General features: G+C 33.9%; 1 pseudogene; it reads right to left on the bottom strand.

The window, feature by feature from the left end:
- The window catches only part of LOC100714603 (acyl-CoA synthetase short-chain family member 3, mitochondrial-like), an 83,231-nt pseudogene extending 65,327 nt beyond the window's left edge, over window positions 1-17,904 (bottom strand).
- Between the last annotated feature and the right edge of the window lie 1,254 nt (window positions 17,905-19,158).

Below are 19,158 nucleotides of genomic sequence, written 5' to 3'. Positions count from 1 at the left end.
TTTCAGTTCAATTTTTCAGTAAAACTTCACTAGCAGTTTAAAGTAAAATAAAAGCTATGTTGCTCTGGCTGAATGCCAGCTTTTTTTCTATGAAATCAGAATGCTGATCACAATACTTCCCACTCTAGAAAAAGAAAATCAAAATAAGATTAACTGGTTGTGTTGCATAAAGATTAGTGTGGGTGGAAATGAATGGTTTGAAATTCAGCTTGGTTTAGGTAAGAAAAATAGCTTATCTTAAATCTCAAGAGACTGCAAAATTTGGTTTTTGTTGACTACAATTACATTAAGAATGAGGACATGTAGAAATATGTTTACGTAAGTATACACATACCTGAATTTAAATTAATTACTGAATGGAAGCAATGTTTTATAAATCCTAAAGGTGGAAATAAAAAGTTCCAGGTGATTCTAATTATATACCAATATTCTTTTGCAAACTAGTGGAGAAATATAAATTATTTATGCACAAACAGTTCAGAATTAATTTTTCAAAATTTAAATATTTTTTCTACTACAAAAATATTGTATAACTTGATGAATACTTCAGAGGATATTAAAGTATGAAGGTAGTAAGTAAACACTGAAATATAAAAAAGAAAATGAATCACCCAAAACCCACAATGTAGTAATTAATTTTTATTGAATTTTGGTATGTTCCATCCAAAATTTCTGTAATTTCTATCTTTTTCTATTCTCTTATTTAATTCCAAGCATTCATATTCCCAGTGCAGTGCCTGATATAAAAAAATAGAAATTAGAGAAGCAGAAAGAAGGCCAGAAATAGGAGAGCTTACATTATAAACCAAGCTGGAGTTTAGAACAATTGAAGGAATGGTATCACCTGAATTATGCCATATATATTCAGGTAAGAAACAAGATTTCCTTAACTCTATGACATATCTGAAAGTATGTAAATATCATGTTTAAGAAAACCACAATACCTCACAACATCTACAATGTACAATTTTACTACTCAGTACTTACAAAACACAGGGCCAATGAATTATGACTTCTTTAATCAGTTATTAACTATCAAAATGATTGATATTTTATCACCTTTGAAATGAAAACATACTTATTACAAAGACTGGCAATAGTTTCCAGCCTCCAGCCTTATGATAAGCTTCTAAGCAAGTGTTTAAATAGATGCTTTTCTTTTCTTTTCACAGATTTGTTTTTCTTTATGATGGTCATCTAGTACTTCTCCGGGAGTTGGGAGCAAATTGAACTCAGGGTTGTGTGCATACTAAGCACATGCTTTGCACTGAGCTACACTCCCAGCCCCACTTCATCCTTTCCTTATACTGCCTCGGTGCTGGCACGTGTGGACCCTTTGGGGGCATCTGTTTGTTGTCTTCACATTTCCAGCTGCTCTAGAGAGGAATTTTCCTTCATACACATCTTTATTCATATTATTAGGCATAATGACTTCCCAAAGAATGGGATTGCAGTAATTGAATTAAAATCGTCACCTAGTCACCTCCTCTACTTCTATTCAGTACTGTATTTTGTATATACTAGAGGAGAGTAATAGCAGAGTGTGATCACGTGGCTTTTTCCATCTTTGGCTTTACAACCAGGCAGATCATTAAATGATATAGAGTAGAAGGTCAAATATTGATCCTCTCTGATTACAGGTTACAACAAAGGATGGATGAACTACCACAAAAGAAAGAGCCTCAGGAAACAGCAGGATGTGGTGGTTTATTTTGTAATCAGAGGCAATTTACAATGTAGGAATTCACAGGATTCTATCAGTCATTGGTGAAAGTTTTTTTCAGAGCCTGTCATGCCACCCTTGGGGCTTGATTTATAACTAGAATTATAGAAGAAGATAATCTGAATTATTCACTAACAATTCCTTGACTCAAATATGAGCAAAACTAGTATCATTATAATTCCAAAGACTATCAATAGAAGGAAAAAATCATCATTTCTATCAGGAAGACATCTTTTGTCATCGACACTTCTAAGACAGCTCTGTACTGATTTATCTGAGAGGAGGATGGACTGATGGAAGACAGACATAGTCTTAATCAGATCATGATTTCCCTGATCTCTTTTATTCAGGAAAATACTCTTAAGCTTTTTGTGAAGATTTATTTACTCATAAACAGTCTCTCTGCTCTTTGACTAAATTTCTCCTATTTCTTTATGAACGAATCCTTCAACTATTGCTGCATTTCAGTACCCGTGTAACACTGATGGTGGACATTTTAGAGCTAAATGCGCAAAACGTAATCCAAAACCCGCTTATTTATCCCAAAGTCAATAAATACTGAAGTTAAACTTGAATACTGATTTTTAATTTAAAAAAAATAACTTATACATTAACATTTCGTCTTAAAAGAAAAGCAGTACGTATGTCATAGATTCGCCACCATTGCACTATAATTTTAAAGGCTTTTTTTCATTAATTATACTCTGTTTTATGTCTAAATTTTACCTTTTAGAAGGTTTCATTTATTCTTCTGTAAGTATGTCACTTTTTCCTTTCCTTAAGTCTGTTTCTTCAACTCTCTTCAAGTGCTGTCTTTATATCTCATGGAATTTTCATTACCTCCGTTCCAGAGTAAATGTTTGTCACTCATTTGGTTCTCTTGTGGGTGATGAATGTCTGTGGCTTCACAGCTTTGCCTCCCTAAATATTTGCTCCTCTGGAGGTCAGTGATGCTCCTTACGCATCAGAGTCAAGTCTGTTCTTGGTCTTCAGCCTACAACATTATGGCATTTGACCTTTTGTGTTTTCCGTGCTTCCTTTCTCACCTGGATTTTCTGTCTCCTTGCTGTTGGGTTCTTCTCATGACTTCCTACTAAATCCTGACGATTTTATTTATTTTCCTCCTTCTCTTGTTTGTCTGCATCATTAATTTACTACCTAAGTGCAGTACTGCTTCTTAGCCTAAATATCCTATCAACCAATTGATATGTTTCAGGCTATTTAGCTCTACTTCTCTTAATCCATTTTAAATACCACTGGCAGATCAAGATTTCTTAAACGAGATTGGAATCACTTCATTTTTCTTATTTAAACTCTTTCAGTTGTCCTCCACTGTCCATTAAACTACTTAAAATCCTGTAATTTCATGCTATTTACCTCCTCTGTTATTTCACAACATTTATGTATGAAATTCCTATAGCGCCTCTTAATTTTTCCTGCTATATTTCCTTAAGAACAAAGGTACTGTAGTGATTTCTGAACTTTTGGATCCCTAAAGATACCTGGTAACATGTTTCACACAAAATAAACACTCAAAACTTCAAGTTATAGTTGAAGGATGTTTTGTGTATTTATAGAATGAGAATTTGGGCGTAAGAATATAGTTTACTTTTTATCACTTGATATGTTAATGAATTTGACAAATGGAAATAAAATGTATTCTCTGACCTATGTCATTAAATGCATTAATTTTATGACTGCTAGTTCAAAGCAAAGAAAAAATTTTAAATAAAAAATAAAATTTAAAGTACATTTTTTAGTATAACAAAAACTAACAATATATTATCTTAGATATTGGTAGAAATCAAAAGCAATATTGAATATACTATTACTGAGATGACATTTTGGTATAAATTTACTTTATTGCATAAATTAAAATAGTATATTCAAAAAGTCTTAAAACCAGAAAAATTGTGGGATTCAGAAGACCTATGAGTGTATTCTATTTAATTTAGTGTTAAAAATTTGAGTTCTAATATATTTTATAGCAATATCAGTGGTGTAAAAATGGATATGAGAAATGAGAGAGATAAGGATTGAAAAGGAAGAGATAAAACCACCATTATTTGTTGATTATATGAGCTGTTATATAGATAATACAATAAATCAATAAGGAAGCTATTAGTTTTAATGAGAAAATTGATCAAGTTTGCTGAATACAAGTTCAACTAACAAAAATCAATAACCATTTTCTATGGCAATAATACCAACAATAATTACAAGATAATATGCCATTTAAAATAGAAATAGCAAAAATAATGAATCAAGTGTCTATAGGACAATGAGTTGAAGAAATATAAAAATATCATGATTTCTCAGATAATAAAAAATTTATAATTATAATGTAGTGTAACAGAGGACACACAAGACCAAGAAACGGAACACAGGGCTCAGAAAGACAAAGATTTTAACTGTTATGTAAATTTGACAACACAAACCAATGGAGATAGATTAAACAGTTTGAAAGACAGTATTTGAAAAATTGCTAGAATACATGTTTGGAAAATTTGAATTGCCTTTTTTTAATATCACATACAAAGTGCACTGTGTACATGTTAAAAAATCTAAATGTGAAAGAGTACTGCAAAATTAGTAGAAAAAATTTAGTGCAATAATCTTGAGGTAAAGAAAGATTTCTTACAAAAGACTGTAAACATATGAATGGTGAGGAGAAATAGTTGATTTCACTATATCAGTGATCTCTTTTCAATGAAAAATACTTTAAATGGAAATAGCAATTTGCTATACAAGAGATGTTAAGAATGTGTAAAAAATAGAGCAAATATATAAAGTACATGAAAATATATTTCCAAATTCAGAACTCAGTCTGAATGGACAAAGGATACAGACTGACTATTCAAAGTGGGGTGGGGAACTAAATAGATAACAAGACTATGAAGAGATCTACAACTATTGCTCAAGGCCTTGGGCTCAATCCCCAGCACTGCAAGGAAAAAAAAAAAAAAAAGAACATGAAAAGCCGTTTTAATTTACTAATAATATTATGATAATGATGAAATGTCACTTTGTGTCTATCACATTGTGAAATTTAGAAAATAGAAAATTAGATAATATTAAGTACATTAAATTAGATAATATCAAACATGTTACTTACACCATTGAGTCAGTTGTGTTGGTATAAACTCTGGTTAGTTTTAATGGTACAGTTGTCAACAATCTCTGATCCATAATTTCATTTAGGCTGGTCTAGAACTCTCAATCCTCATACATGAGCCTGCTGAGCTCTGGTATTGAAGGTGTGTATTATCATGCACAGCTTAATTTTAAATATCTTTATTAAAAATAATTTATCTGAAGTTTACTCAGATTGGGCTGGCCATGTCTGGAAGATCAATCTTAGGATAAAATTGTTGAGACATTGAGGCACATAATAGCCTGTCCTCCTGGTTTGCTAACAGGGGCTGGAGATTGAGTTTAACTGCATAGCAAATGATCTAAATAATTATGTGTATTAATGAATCTCAGTGAAATTCTGGAGGGTGAGGCTTGGGTGACTTTCTTTGTCTGTGTATTGTTTCATATTGATGTCCTGGGTTTATAATATACCTAGAGAACAACAGAAACTATGTTTGGAGCAATCCTAGACTTTGTCCTGTTCATTCATTTGGTTAAGATTTGTGTAGCTCTTCTATAGTAAAACTATAATGAAAATTAGATATATAACACTTTCCTAAGCTCTGTGAGATATCTGAGAGTATTATGGGACATTTGGGGGCCGAGAGACCACAAATTTGTAGCCAGCTAGTTACCATGAGGATAATATGAATCCTCTTAAGTTTGTGGCTTGGAACTGAGTATAGAAAGTCATAAGAAAGACTATCTTGCACTTGTAAAGCTTGCCTTCAAATAGTAGATGTCAGAAGCCACTGAAGATATATGCAATAACTAGTAGAGTATTGATGAAATAAGCTGGATATCTTGATTCTTTCAACATTAAGAAGACAGATAACATCATAAATATTATAGATGATACTTTTAAATACTACTCTAAATGTATTGAGGGACAAAAGGATCAAATACTATTATTTTTAAAACTTTAAAAAATATGCCTGCATCTTTTAGTGATGTGATTTTTCTTTATTTTGTCAATTTCTAATTCACCTTCAATATACTTGAATTATTTTTCTAAGAAGAATAAAATGGCATTATCTGACTCTAAAAGAACATTATTATAAGAAAAATTTCAATTGTTTTCCTTATTTCATAACATGTTTCTTTGCCCACAGCCTGAATCCTGCTGCTGCTGTTTGGGGCTGTCTCGCATCCTTGCTTCTAACAAAATCCTCAGTATTTGGCCTGCAGTCCCTTCACCGGTTCAGGAACTTTGCTCTCAACTCGCAAAACTCCTGCTTATGGTCACTCTGCTAGGTTGGCTGAGAAAGCCCTGAGAAAAATACTACTTCTTTCAAGAGGAAAAATTGAACCCCAAGGGGTCTCAAATAATGAAGTAACCCTAGCACTCAGTGCAGAAAGGCAGGGATGTAGATATTCAGCCTGAACATACCTTGTGGGATCATGATTCCATGTGATGTGGATCCACCTGCACATAGTGAGCCTCTGTGCCCGGCCCATTTGCTCCGTACTGATTTCCTGTTCTGATTTCAGCAATGTTATTCTAGAATGAGAAAGACAAGATGAAATTTAAAATAATCATTAGGGACATTTTTCCTTCCATAATTTTTAATTTGCATATTAACATCTCTTAAATAATCATCATCTCACACAAGCCTATGTAAATTAATTGTACTTCTAATTTTGAGGTTTTTCATTGCCTGATACACTAATAGATATTAACACAACTTTCTGAATTATGATATTCTCTGGTTCCTAAAGTGTTGGGCTTAAATTACTAACCTTCAGGTACTTTTTCCTTTGGAATAGTAATGTTAGAAAATATTTCATCAGATTAATTTACATAGCTATCACATTATTTAATTTAGTAGGAAAATATGTGTACTTTATTTCTTTATCCCCAGCATATCATTTTCTGAAGACATTGTGTAAGAAGACAGTTTATATGAGTGAGCTTGTGTTGTAACTGTAATTCTAGACCCGAGCCTTAACACACTGAGGTGAAGTGCAATTTTGCAATAAGAAAATAACCTTGGTAAAACTTTTCCTCCTGTACTCTGCCCTTTCTTCATTAAAATATGTTGATGGCGATGATCACTATTCTCAGTGCTGTGAGTATTTGCCAGTAAGTAAATCTCATTGTTCATCACAAGATGCAAACATCATTTAGATGCTGTTTGAGACAAACAGCTGTTATGCTTCCAAAGGACCATCTTGTTAGTTTGAATCCATGAGGACGCTGGAAATCCTCTTAATAAAGAGTTTAAAGAGTTTTTTCTTGATACCGGGGATCAAACTCACAATGGTGCACTTACAAGGCAGGAATTTATGCTGCTGAGCTAAATCCCTAAATAAGTAAATAAAAAGGAAGAGCAATGAGAAGAGCACAACATTGGAATGTATGATGGAAAAAGGGACATTTACAGCTGGGGGTTAAGCTCAGCAGTTTATGCACCTGCCCTGGCAAGCGCAAAGTCGTGAGTTCGATTCCCAGTACCAAAAAGAAAGAAAGAAAGGAAGGAAGGAAGGAAGGAAGAAAGAAAGAAAGAAAGAAAGAAAGAAAGAAAGAAAGAAAGAAAGAAAGAAACAAAGAAAGAAAGAAACAAAGAAATAAAAATTAAATAGTTATCCTTTAAAAGATATTTTTCTTTCCCTTCTTTTTCCCTTTTGTACCTCATCAGCACAACACTGCTCACACATACCTGCTTGATACTGAATTTGCTTTGCCTCAGAAAAGGGTGGATGGGAAAAAAAGATATTTGTTAGAATGAAAGAATCCACGATAACGCGCAAACGTTAGCTCATTATTATAGCTCTGCATCTTTTTCCAGTATGGCTTCTGTACTTTGACACTACCAGACGTTCCGGTCCATGGGCTTCACCACATTTTCTTTGTCAACTAACCTTTTTCCACTTTGGATTCTATCACTTAAAAATATTTCAGTGAATGGAGCTCCTTGCTAGTTTCTTCTCAAATATTTTCCAGCACAATCTCAACTAAGTTAAATTCAATTACTAAACTACATATGGTTTCACACACACGGTTTCAAGTCACGTAACTGAATTTTGCTAAAGAAAAGTATAGTATCATTGATGTTATTATTGTTTTTTTAACCACTCACCTCAAGTGGGACATTAGTGCTGTCTGATGGACAGTGCATCTCTTTGGAAATTTCATTTTCCATTTCCCCTTAGACGGTGAGTTTACATCTCTTCTTTTTTCTTCAAACTTTTAACACCTCTTTCATCTTCACACTATCACACAATGATTTATTTCTATTTCACTGGCATATACAGGCAATCAGAAAACCCTCCCGCTTGCTGCCAAATACCATGCATATACACCAGCACACTTTACCATACTTCTTGTTATGTGTATGAATATTAATGCTATTTAAAGTCAATTCCACTGTTTTCCTCTCACATACCCAAAGACTGTCCCAGCCTTCCTCAGTCATCAGTTTTCCCTTACTTCAGGATACTTGTTATCAGCTTGAAAACCTGTGGTATTATCTCCCATTGAACTCACAAATCTTTCCAGCCATTCCTTTATTTCTTTATCTCTCCCTCTTTACTAAAAATTCTTTAAAATATTGACTAAATCTTATGATGCATACCTTCAATTCACTTTTAAAAGTTAGTTCATTGTGATGTATATTACACATTTGAGACACTGAAGAAAATGCAATGCACACCAACTACATAAATAATTTTTAAAAGAAGCATTCCTATAATCAGTACTTAAAATAAGAAATAGAGTCTTTTCAGCATCCCTGTAGCTCTACATGTCCTTTTCTGATCAAATTTTTTTATTTCCTCCCAAGAGAGGAGAACTGTCTTGATAATTATAGTTGTCATTTTTTTCATTTACTTGTGATTTGACTACTAACATAACCATGCATGAATTGTCATTTTGTCCTTCTTAATTTTGAACATTTAATACTTGAAATCATGTGATAATTATTTTGTATCTTGATTTTTTTATCAATGTTATATTTATAAGATTCATCTGTGTTCATGTTTGTTCATGTGTGTTGTTATTCAATATATTCCACCATAGCTGTATGCATTATATCAGTTATCTCTCTGTGGTGTATCTTTTATTGGTATGCCACTGCAGTAATCTCACTTATGTCTTCATTATGGCTTCAAATGGCTCTGTTCAAGGTGTTGCAGTTGCCAGTGTCAATGGTCAATGTCCATTCTTGTAGGATAAAATGTACTCTTCGGTACAGTTTGTCAAGCACCTGTCAGCAGTTTCTCCACTTGGCTTCTGGGATATCACTCTGTCAATTTTTCTTGCACCCTTGTTGCTGCTTTTTATCATTGACCTCTGTTAGCTCTCATATTTTAAATTTTGTGTTGTAATATCCCACAAGTCAGTCCTTGAACTTTTCCTCCTCCAGTTATACTCATATCTTAGGTAATCTTATACAGTCCATATAGCTTTAGCAGTTGTACATATGATTATTCTTAAATTTATTTATCCAATATGGGCTCTCACATGAGAATCTTACTTTGTATACTGAATGATTTCATGCAGACATTTAAGTGCATAAAATAAAACTCTCTGTTCTTATTTGCTGGCCCTATGTCTCTCTACTGGCAATATTTACCTAAGTCAAAAAAGGGACATTATTATTTTGAATGTTCAAGTAATAGCCATGTCATCCTCTCTAAATTTTTCTCAATCATACTAAGAATAATTTTCCAAAGTCATAGTGTGAATCTTTTATAAATATAAAATATATGTTAAAGACACATTAAATACAAGATCAGCAGAGTGCTTATAAATGTACTAAGAATTAAATACTAGGAAAAGATTTTTGGAATAGGTATAAAGCTGAATAGTAATTGACAGAAGGATAAATTTTGATTTGGAGTTATCTTTATCATCAGAGAATAATTATGTGCATCACTACTGGACATAAGTCTGCAAATTAACATGTCATTTTATTAAATATGGGATATTTAATTCAAAAAATCTACATACCCTGATGTAAAACTTGGGTAGATTTTTGATGATATAAAACATTGAAAGATAATGCAATTCACATTTGATGTTTTTTAAAAATTTTGTATAATTATTAGCGTAAAAAGACATCATATCAATACGTGTTATACTTCTAACATAAGAATTATTTCTAAGATTCAAACACTTACCACTTTTGTGCCAACCACCCAATTCTAACCTCACTATTTTTTTGCTTAGATATTTATAATCATGGCCTATCTGTTCTTTCTGCTTCTCCTCTTTCCCATCTAACAAAGGCAGAGAGATCCTGCTTAACTTAAAACGTTCTAACTTTTTCTTGTCTTGATCAGAATGAAATCGAAATTCTTATCTGGGTCCACAAGAAAAAAATGCTCTTGCAGTGGATGACAAATTCACTGATGTCATCTCTTCCATACTACTGTAGTATTCTTGCTTATTCTTGATGAGGCAATTACCCTGCCTTAGGAAAGCTTGTGCTTAGAAAACCCTTATTCCTAGAAATACAAAACAACTTACACTCTGTGTAGTTCCCTCATCCATTTCATTTGGGATTCTACCAACTGATTTCCTGTTCAATGAGCGTCCACCCCTTGCTTTATTTTTCTTCATGACACTTATAACCACAGGCATGTTGTTTTTTTATAACTTTTAGAATTGACATGAAAGTTGTCTACGAAGCAAGAGAGCCTGATTTTCCCATTACCAACTAGTGTCTCCTTTCCCAGGCACTAGCCTCTTAGACTGCAGAAAGAGAGATCCCACACCCTACGATAATGAGCTTGCTTCCTCTCTTGCTCTTCTACCTTAGGGTCATGGCTTTATAAGTACAGTTTTAGAGCTAGTACTATGTAGGTCAGCTGGAATCTTGCTAGAAATGCAAATATTCAACCCCAATCCAAAGCTGAATCAGAATTCTAGGACAATGGTGGTGAACCTAAGCACACATGATGCAACTGGCAGGCAGAGCCGTCTCTGTCCACAGACAGGTGAGCCAAGTCACCCCAGGGAGCCAAGTGTCTCAGCATGGCCCCAGCAGCTGAGCATTCAGGTTTACAGGCACTTTGCAAAAATAAGGATTTGGCTTGTAGTTCAAGCACTTGATCTCTAAAAGGTCAGCCATTACTCTTCTAGGATGTTCTGTTTGAACATGATTTCCAGATGATTCTAGCAGTCATTTAAATTTGGTGCCATCAGTTTATGCAGTGAACCTAATGCCTTATGAGGCAATGGTGAAGATATCTGTGCTTGGGTCAATAGTTTCATATAAAATCTTGGATGTTTTACTTACTACATAAAGGACTTTAACTAAGCTATATAACTTCTGTCTCATTTTCCTTGTTTGTGGCCTGGAGATATTAATACCTATTGAGTCCTCACCTAGGTCCTGATCTTCCAAACAAGTGTACTGTGGAGGTTAAATAAAAAGGCAAATTGTATGATTATTTAGGGCTACAGGAGGGTGAAAACCCTTTAGTTGAGTTCTTGACTCTGAAGGCTAAGACAAAGAGTTCTCTGGATCAGCCCACTTTTATTAGAAGGACAAGAGGTGGGGAAACTGAGGAATCACAGGAAATGAGCAGGACCTTGGGAATCACTTCAAAGACTTCTCCAAGTAGTAAATTAAGCCAATTTAGGAGAATCACGTCATCTTCAAGATAACATTTATGGTAAGATTGAGACTGCAGGAGTGAAATTCCTTTGCTGCTGTCTCTATTTACTTAATTAGTATTGGAGCCAAGGTCTCTCAGCCAGGCCCAGTGATTCATAGAGGTTCACTTACTATGAATCAGCTCCCATGGCCAGGCAAGGAGCCAAGGCCTAGGACAGACTCACAGATAAACATAGAAATCCGGTTAGCAAAATTTAAATCCTGCTCAGAGCCACTTTGTAGTGGTCTCTAACAAATACCAGTAACTTTTTATATTAACTTAATGTAAGTAAGTGAAACAAAATAACGCCTGGGATTTGTTAAATTTCAACTGCAAAGTAGATAATTACCGGCATTATTTACCAAAATTATTCTATTGAATAAATTTTGGAGCATTTTCTGTACACAAGCTTACAAAATCTTTGAGGGCAAGTCTAGTTTGTATTTCTACACCTGATAGAAATGAACATAGAGGGCCAAGGATTTAGCTCAGTGGCATAAGAGCTTGCCTGGCAAGTGTGAGGTTGTGAGTTTAATACTCAGTACTCAAAAACAAAACAAAGCAAAACAAAAAAAATCAACAACAACAAAAATGAACATAGAAGGCGAAACTGAAAATTACAATTAATATACAAATTGTTTCAATATATCACAGTAAAAGACACCTTGCTATTCCTCTTTCTCAAAATATTCCTCCTTCACTTGAGCACTCTGGTCCTCTCGGTTTGTTCTTTACAGTTTCTGAAGCATTTTTGGCATCCTCCTCTTTTAAGAGAGGCTTTACAGATTGTGATAAAAAATGCTGCTACTGATTATCATTCAATTGAAGGAGAAAGTCGTAAAACATTACGGGATGTCGTCCTTCACTTTATTCGGGGAACCTGGTACCTTGTAACTTCTGGCTCTTCCCCAAAGTCAAAGTGACCATGAAATGTGATGTCTTGCATTCAGGACAGTGAAGCAACCAAGGTACTGCAGCTAAAGACACTCAAGAAAAAGCAAAAACAAAAAAATCTTCCAAAACTGCTTCAGAGAATGGCAAAAATGATGGAATGTGTGTGTTTAAAGTGAAGGGAAGTAGTTTGAGGAAGATTAATGGCATTATGTCTTCTACTAGATTCATTCTTCTCTAAATTTAAAGATGCAGCATTTTTTATCACATCTCATATCATGTTGATATCATGATCATTAACTAGGTGCTTACTCTGTACCAGCGTGAGCTATAATTTTATTTAATCCTTGGAACTCAGTGAATTAGATGTCATTGGTATTCAATCATAAATACCTTTAAGTGACTGAAAATATTCTGCTAATTACTCAAATCAAAAGAGATGTATACATTAATTTATTTGTCCACTGCAATTATTTTTGCATTATTTCAGAAACTTTGTGTCATAGCTGTTAATGAGTCTCAAATATTACTTACATAAACATAAAAAAGCCATACAAGTTGTAGAAATTTTATAGCTTCATTATTTGAATTGCATAGAATTTCATTTTCCCCTATATTTATATATCTGATTGATTTGTTATAAAGAGCAAAAAATGGTCAATGCTAAGTCAAATTGCCTGTAAATGACTTGAAGAATATGTTAATGACCTTGCTCCAAGTGAATAATTACAAAGCAGGTGCAGTTGAGATACGATCGTTTAACTGACTGCAAAGAGCTTCAATGATTTCAATAAACAAGATAATGGTGATATCAGAGAAGCTTGTTAAAAATCGTTGTTCACATCATCCATTTAATACACCAGACTATTTCAACAGGAATCTCCCTATAGACCCATTGTCTGGTTTATTTAAATAGCAGTTTATTTAAGTACACAAGCACACACACACAGAGGCACACAAAAAATTCCATTATTTCTAACTCTTTCTGATGAATTACATTCCCCAGTGATTGAACCTATGACTGAAAAAAAATAATTATAAAAAGTTAAGTAATAATATGTTTATATGGGCATTGTCACACTGTTGTTGACATCTATCCCCCTATTATTATTAAAGGAAATGAAGAAAACTGTGTTTCAGACCGAGGTCCTAATGTCTTAAGAGGTGATTGTGCTATTCCTCAGATTTCAAAAGGAAGAAAAGCTGGTGGACTTAGGCAAAATTGACTTGCCATGCTTAGAATGCTTATTTGAGATGAACGTGAATTATACTTCTACAGACAAACTAAATTTAACACTAAGTATTCTAAACATAAATATGGTGGGGAAATGGATGTTCGTTTCTAGTGTATTTCACTGGAATTTCAAACCTTGTCCTCTTAGAAGAACTCTGATTATAAATGAGAGGAACAGAACTCCAAATAGCTTAAGTAAAAAAATGGATTTATTGACTGAATAACTGAAAAGTCTAGGATAAGTTCTTACCTCACACCATAAACTCAACAGTTTTCTCTGCCTCTAACTTCTCCTCCAGACAGGCTTTCTGTTAAGGCAGCCATACGGTACATTAACCATCATACCAAAGAGCCACAGCAAGCCAGTTTGACAACCTCAGCAGAAAAAAAAAACTGGCTCCTTTCCTATGTGATATGTTAGAATTTCAGGTGAAGAATTTGATAAGGTTCAGAAGGGTTGTAAACTGGCCTCTATGGATTCAAGGAAACTGTATGATCTCTTTGAACTGAAGAATAATATCAGTACCTTACACGAAAACAAGGTCTTGTTTATAAAAATAAATGGAAAGACATACTGAGCATTCAGAACAACAAAGTCTTTCACATTTTATTGTTTACTAACTTATATGAATCACTTTTTGTTTTTCTTAAGTAGATACTTTAAAATATGTAATATATAACAACCATGAGATACTGTCTCGAAAAAACAAAATAAATATGTAATGCAAAACAACTACCATATACACTGTGAAATCTTCACACTCCTCTCTCTTCTCTGGTGTATTTATTCAAACTCTCCATCTGTTTTCAAGTTTAGAATTTTTCTACTTTATGAGTATTTGGTTCTCCAGACAGAACATGGTTCCTAATGTTATCATCAGGCATGCCTGATCTCTACTTTAGGGTCTGTTGCTTGCAGCATAATATCCATCGCACAATTATTTCTGACTGAAAGTGATAACTTAATTCTAGGACAATGCTGCTTTTCTCCCCCTCAAACCTGTCCTCAGAACTTCATCACCTTGATAGTTTCCTGTCTTATGATGAGTATCATGCTGTTGATACCACGAGATCTCACAGCCTAGTATTTGACATTCTTAGTGAGTGGAAAAGAAGTTGTAGATAAAATGATCGTAACATACAGGATCTTAGTCATAGCACATAGAAAGTACTCAATAAGCAATGGGTTCTTATGTTATAATTCGTTGTTATTACTGTATCATCAGCATCATTATTATAATTTCTGCAGGGCTTTTGAGAGATCTCATGTCTCAGGACATGAGATCTTGTGGTAGGAAGGAAGGGAAATAGAATCATATTCTCCCTCAGTTAAACCTATAGAATGGAATATTCTCAGGCTGACTGGCTTCTGCATCTAGGAGAAACACCAAATGTTGAGCAGACAAGAACAGCACATATTCTCTACACTTTTCTTATCAAAAATCTGGTTCACTTCTTGAATATTCGATTTTGTTACAAATATTTAGACTTTGCAAATATGCAAAAGTATTCTGAGATCAAAGTTGAAAGCTCTGAATTAGTGACCTCAGTTGGATTAACTTGGTTATCAAGGATATTAATTACATGTTAATAAATTTGACATAACAAAGATATTTTCATAATTTTAATAGACAATTTATATTAAAATTTGTGCTTCCTAGTTTGTAATGTTTAGGTAAATTAGATGGCAGTATTATTTGGAAATCATTTTAAAAACATTTCATTTAATTTACTTAAATATAATACTAATTTTACAGGTAAAAGTAACATTAATATGAACTTTATGATCCATACATATATTCTATTAGTCATCTACAAAATTTTCTTTTATGAGTTATTTTAACTATATTACAAGAAAGAAGACAAAAAAAAAAAAAACAGTGACGATATGTGCTCTGAGGCATGATAAAACAGGTGTGCCTTAATAGGTCTACTAGGAATCTTTTAGCTGTTAGCATCTTTTAAATGCTTCTGCTGAGAAACCATGTTTTCATAACAAGGTTGGTGAGTATTAAACCTGTGATAGTTCTTTCTGGGATTACTATAATTTACAAAAACAATAAAAACCTGCTAAAAACATTTATGTATTTTTAAATGTTTTAATCTAGGGATCCCACTGGTATTTGTGGTAGAGGATTTGCCCAAGGCTATATAACCCTGCTTGTACATTGCCAGGACTGCAATCTGTTTTATGACAAAACAGATTCATTTATCTCCAAATAAATAAATTACTTTTGTGAACATTTAGAAACATTTGCATAATTAGGCTGTAAGATCTTAGCAGTCTTTTTCATAATAATTAAACTAATCTAATCTTGGACAGGGTAAACAGACTTACTAGGATGAGAGCAGCCTTCAGGCAAGGAACTTACCGCATTCTACAGGAACTGTAAGGCTGATGATGTTTGTTAATTATGCAGAGCTTTTACTCCCAGTAATAGCAGCGTTTGTATTGCCTGAAGCCTCGATAGCTACTCCCAGGCACATAAAATTAGACTCTGCTTTTTTGACATTCTCTTAAAAAAAAAAACAAAAAACAAAGAAGATGCTTCAAAATGATTATATGCTTTCAACAAGGAAGGCATTAGCTTTCTACTGATGGATCCTGGATCTGCGTACAATTGGCTCATTCCTCAGTCATGTGAGCTTGATTATCTTTAGATCTGGAGTTTTTCAGGTTGTGTACAAATACACAGAGCTGAAGCTTGAGGAAAGAGCAGCAAAATATATGATTATATTTCAATCCTCAGTGTTTTCTGGAATTTCAAGTTTGAATAAAAAAGAGACTTTAACGAATAGGTTATTTTAAAGGATGCTCATTTTATTCATAATTGCCCAAAAGGAACACTGTGCAATATAAATAAATAAAATTAAATATTTTCCAAACTTCCGGTGTTATTTCTAATAGCCTTTTTATCAGTTTGAATTAGGCAGTGATTTTAATGTTGACTTAGCAATAAAACTGCTCTTTTCCTGTTCATCACTATAAATTTCTCTTAAAGACACAAGGCAAACACACAAGAGATGAATTTCATCATATTATTTGACAAAAGTTTCACATTATACTTACTGTATCTCCTGTAGCTCAAGAAATGTACTGCTGTATATGGTTTTCAGAGAGACTACATAATTAGAGACCCCAAAACCAAGCCCTGAGAGCATTAGTGAATTAGAAACCTACCAATGAGCTAAACGTTTACCAGTGCAAATACTTAATGCATTTATTTTTGTTCACATGAAATATAAATATGCAAAAACACTAGCCATTCGAATAGTAGTATTATTTTTTACATATTTTATCACATTTTGTTTATGACTTACTCATTTATATATAATATATTTTGTTTTCATTTGTACTTAAATACACTTGTAGAATGATTATTTATTCTTGAAATGTTTAAAATTCACAGTGCATTTAATTAAGATAACACAACTTCTCTCTCCATGAAAATAAATGTGTGATGTTACAAATATAAGCGATATGAGACTGACAATCGGGAACTACAAATTAAGGATAAAAAAGTTGTCATGTAAATTCTTATTTCCAGGAAATAATTTCCAAAGAAAAAAGGAATGGTAAGGCAAGGGGAAAAATTATTTATCTTTCTCAAAGAAGCTTTCCTGCAATGAAAGTATGAATAATGATTATGCTATGTTGTTTTCTGTTTGTTTGTTTTACAAATTATGGTTTTAGTAACTTGGAAGGTAATTAGAAAATATAATATAATTTTTGGATTAGATTCATGAATTGAACTGTGACATGATTTTCTATGAAATATACTTCTGTTCACATTTTAAAAATATATTATTAAGATTGTAATTTTCTTTTGCCCCATGGAAATTTCCTTTTTCTCATTTTGAAAAATCACAAATATAATAAATATATGACCTGTATTTTTTTTATTAAGGCTATGCTCTCTTTTTCTTTTAATAAAATGAATATTCGTACATAAAACAGAAATTATCTTTAATCTTTTGTTGATATTTTATTCTGTCTATGATGGCAATTTTATGTATTAAAGTAGTATTTATAAAAAATGCTTTATTGATTGGAGGCGGGGAACCCTGCCCCAGTCTGGCGAACTCTTTTCTTCGCCTGGGGGCCAGGATCTGGCTTACTGTCAGGTGGAGTGGGTCTACAGGAGGCCCAAAACTCTCTTTTTTGCCTGGGGGCCAGGCTCCGGCTTCTGGTCGGATGAGTGGGTCCAGTGGAGGCAGGGAACCCTGCCCCAGCCCAGCGAACTCTCTTCTTCACTTGGGGACCAGGCTCCGGCTTCCTGTCAGATGGGTAAGTCCAGTGAAGGCCCGGAACTGTCATCTTCACCTGGCGCCTAGAAGATCTGGCTTCCTGTCGGTCGAGTAAGTTCAACAGAGGCCCAGAACTGTCTTCTTCCCCTTGCGGGGCAGGCTCTGGCTCCCTGTCTGGTCAAGTGGGTCCAGAGGAGGCGAGGATCCCCAGCCCAGCCCAGCAGAGCTTTCTTCTTTGCCTGGGACCAGGCCTGGAATTCCTGTCAAGATCAGTGAGTAAGGAGGGGGCAGGGAACTCCGTCCCAGGCTGGCTGACCACTCTCTCTCACTTGGAACAACACTTGAAGCTCAAAAATATAGGAAAATGACAAAATGAAAGACCAAAATGCAGTCTTAAACATCCAGCCCATCCCAAGAAAGCATGTGCATAGGAGCCATGTGCATAGAAGAAAATACATGCCACATAACTGAAATATCTGAAATAATAGTAACTGAAATAAACAAGCAACTTTGAGAAGCCTTAAAGGAATTCAACCTAGAAATAATCTCTTAGGTAAAAGAAGAAATGATAAAAGAAAAAGGAGATGCTGCACATATCTAAAGAAGACACAGTTAAAAAACTGGAGGAGATAAACAAAAAGATAGAATCCCTGGATGAACAATATAAGAAACTAACAGAATATATAAAGCACATGCAAAGAGATACACAGGAAATCAAAAACTCCACTGAAAGCTGTAAAAACCACCTCAATGAATATGAAGATAGAATCTCAGACCTCAAAGACAAATTGCGGCCAGTGAACAGGAAAGGAAAGATCTTTTAAAAATAACAAGAAAACAGGAAATAACAATTCAACACCTGCAAGATGATGCAAAGAGGAACAATATAAGGTTAATAGGAATAAATGAAAAAGAAGGGAACAACATAAAGGATGTCAAGAGGATATTTAGAGAAGCTGAAAATTTCCCAAACATGAGATTGGAAACTGATATCAAGATCAATGAAGCATATAGAACTCCAAATAGCCACAACCAAAATAAAACTACACCCAGACACATAATAATGGCCATCCCAGAAATCGAACAAAAGAATAGAATATTGAAAGCTGTCAGACAGAAAAGACAGATCACCTATAAAGGAAAACCTATCAGAATTACAGCAGACTTCTCAGCACAAACAGTAAAGTCAAGAAGAGCATGAAGTATTTCAGATCCTAAAGGAAAATGATTTCCAACCTAGGCTGATGTTTCCTGGAAAACTGTCCTTCAAAATCAATGGAGAAATAAGATACTTCCATGAAAAAGAACAGCTGAAAAACTAAAT

The sequence above is a fragment of the Cavia porcellus genome, unplaced genomic scaffold (genome assembly GCF_034190915.1).
Source record: "Cavia porcellus strain 051 isolate PalLab524CR breed Dunkin Hartley unplaced genomic scaffold, mCavPor4.1 scaffold_5, whole genome shotgun sequence".
Classification (NCBI taxonomy): Eukaryota; Metazoa; Chordata; class Mammalia; order Rodentia; family Caviidae; genus Cavia; species Cavia porcellus.
The sequence above is the reverse complement of the archived record's forward strand: the minus strand, read 5'-3'. Positions and strand labels throughout refer to the sequence as shown.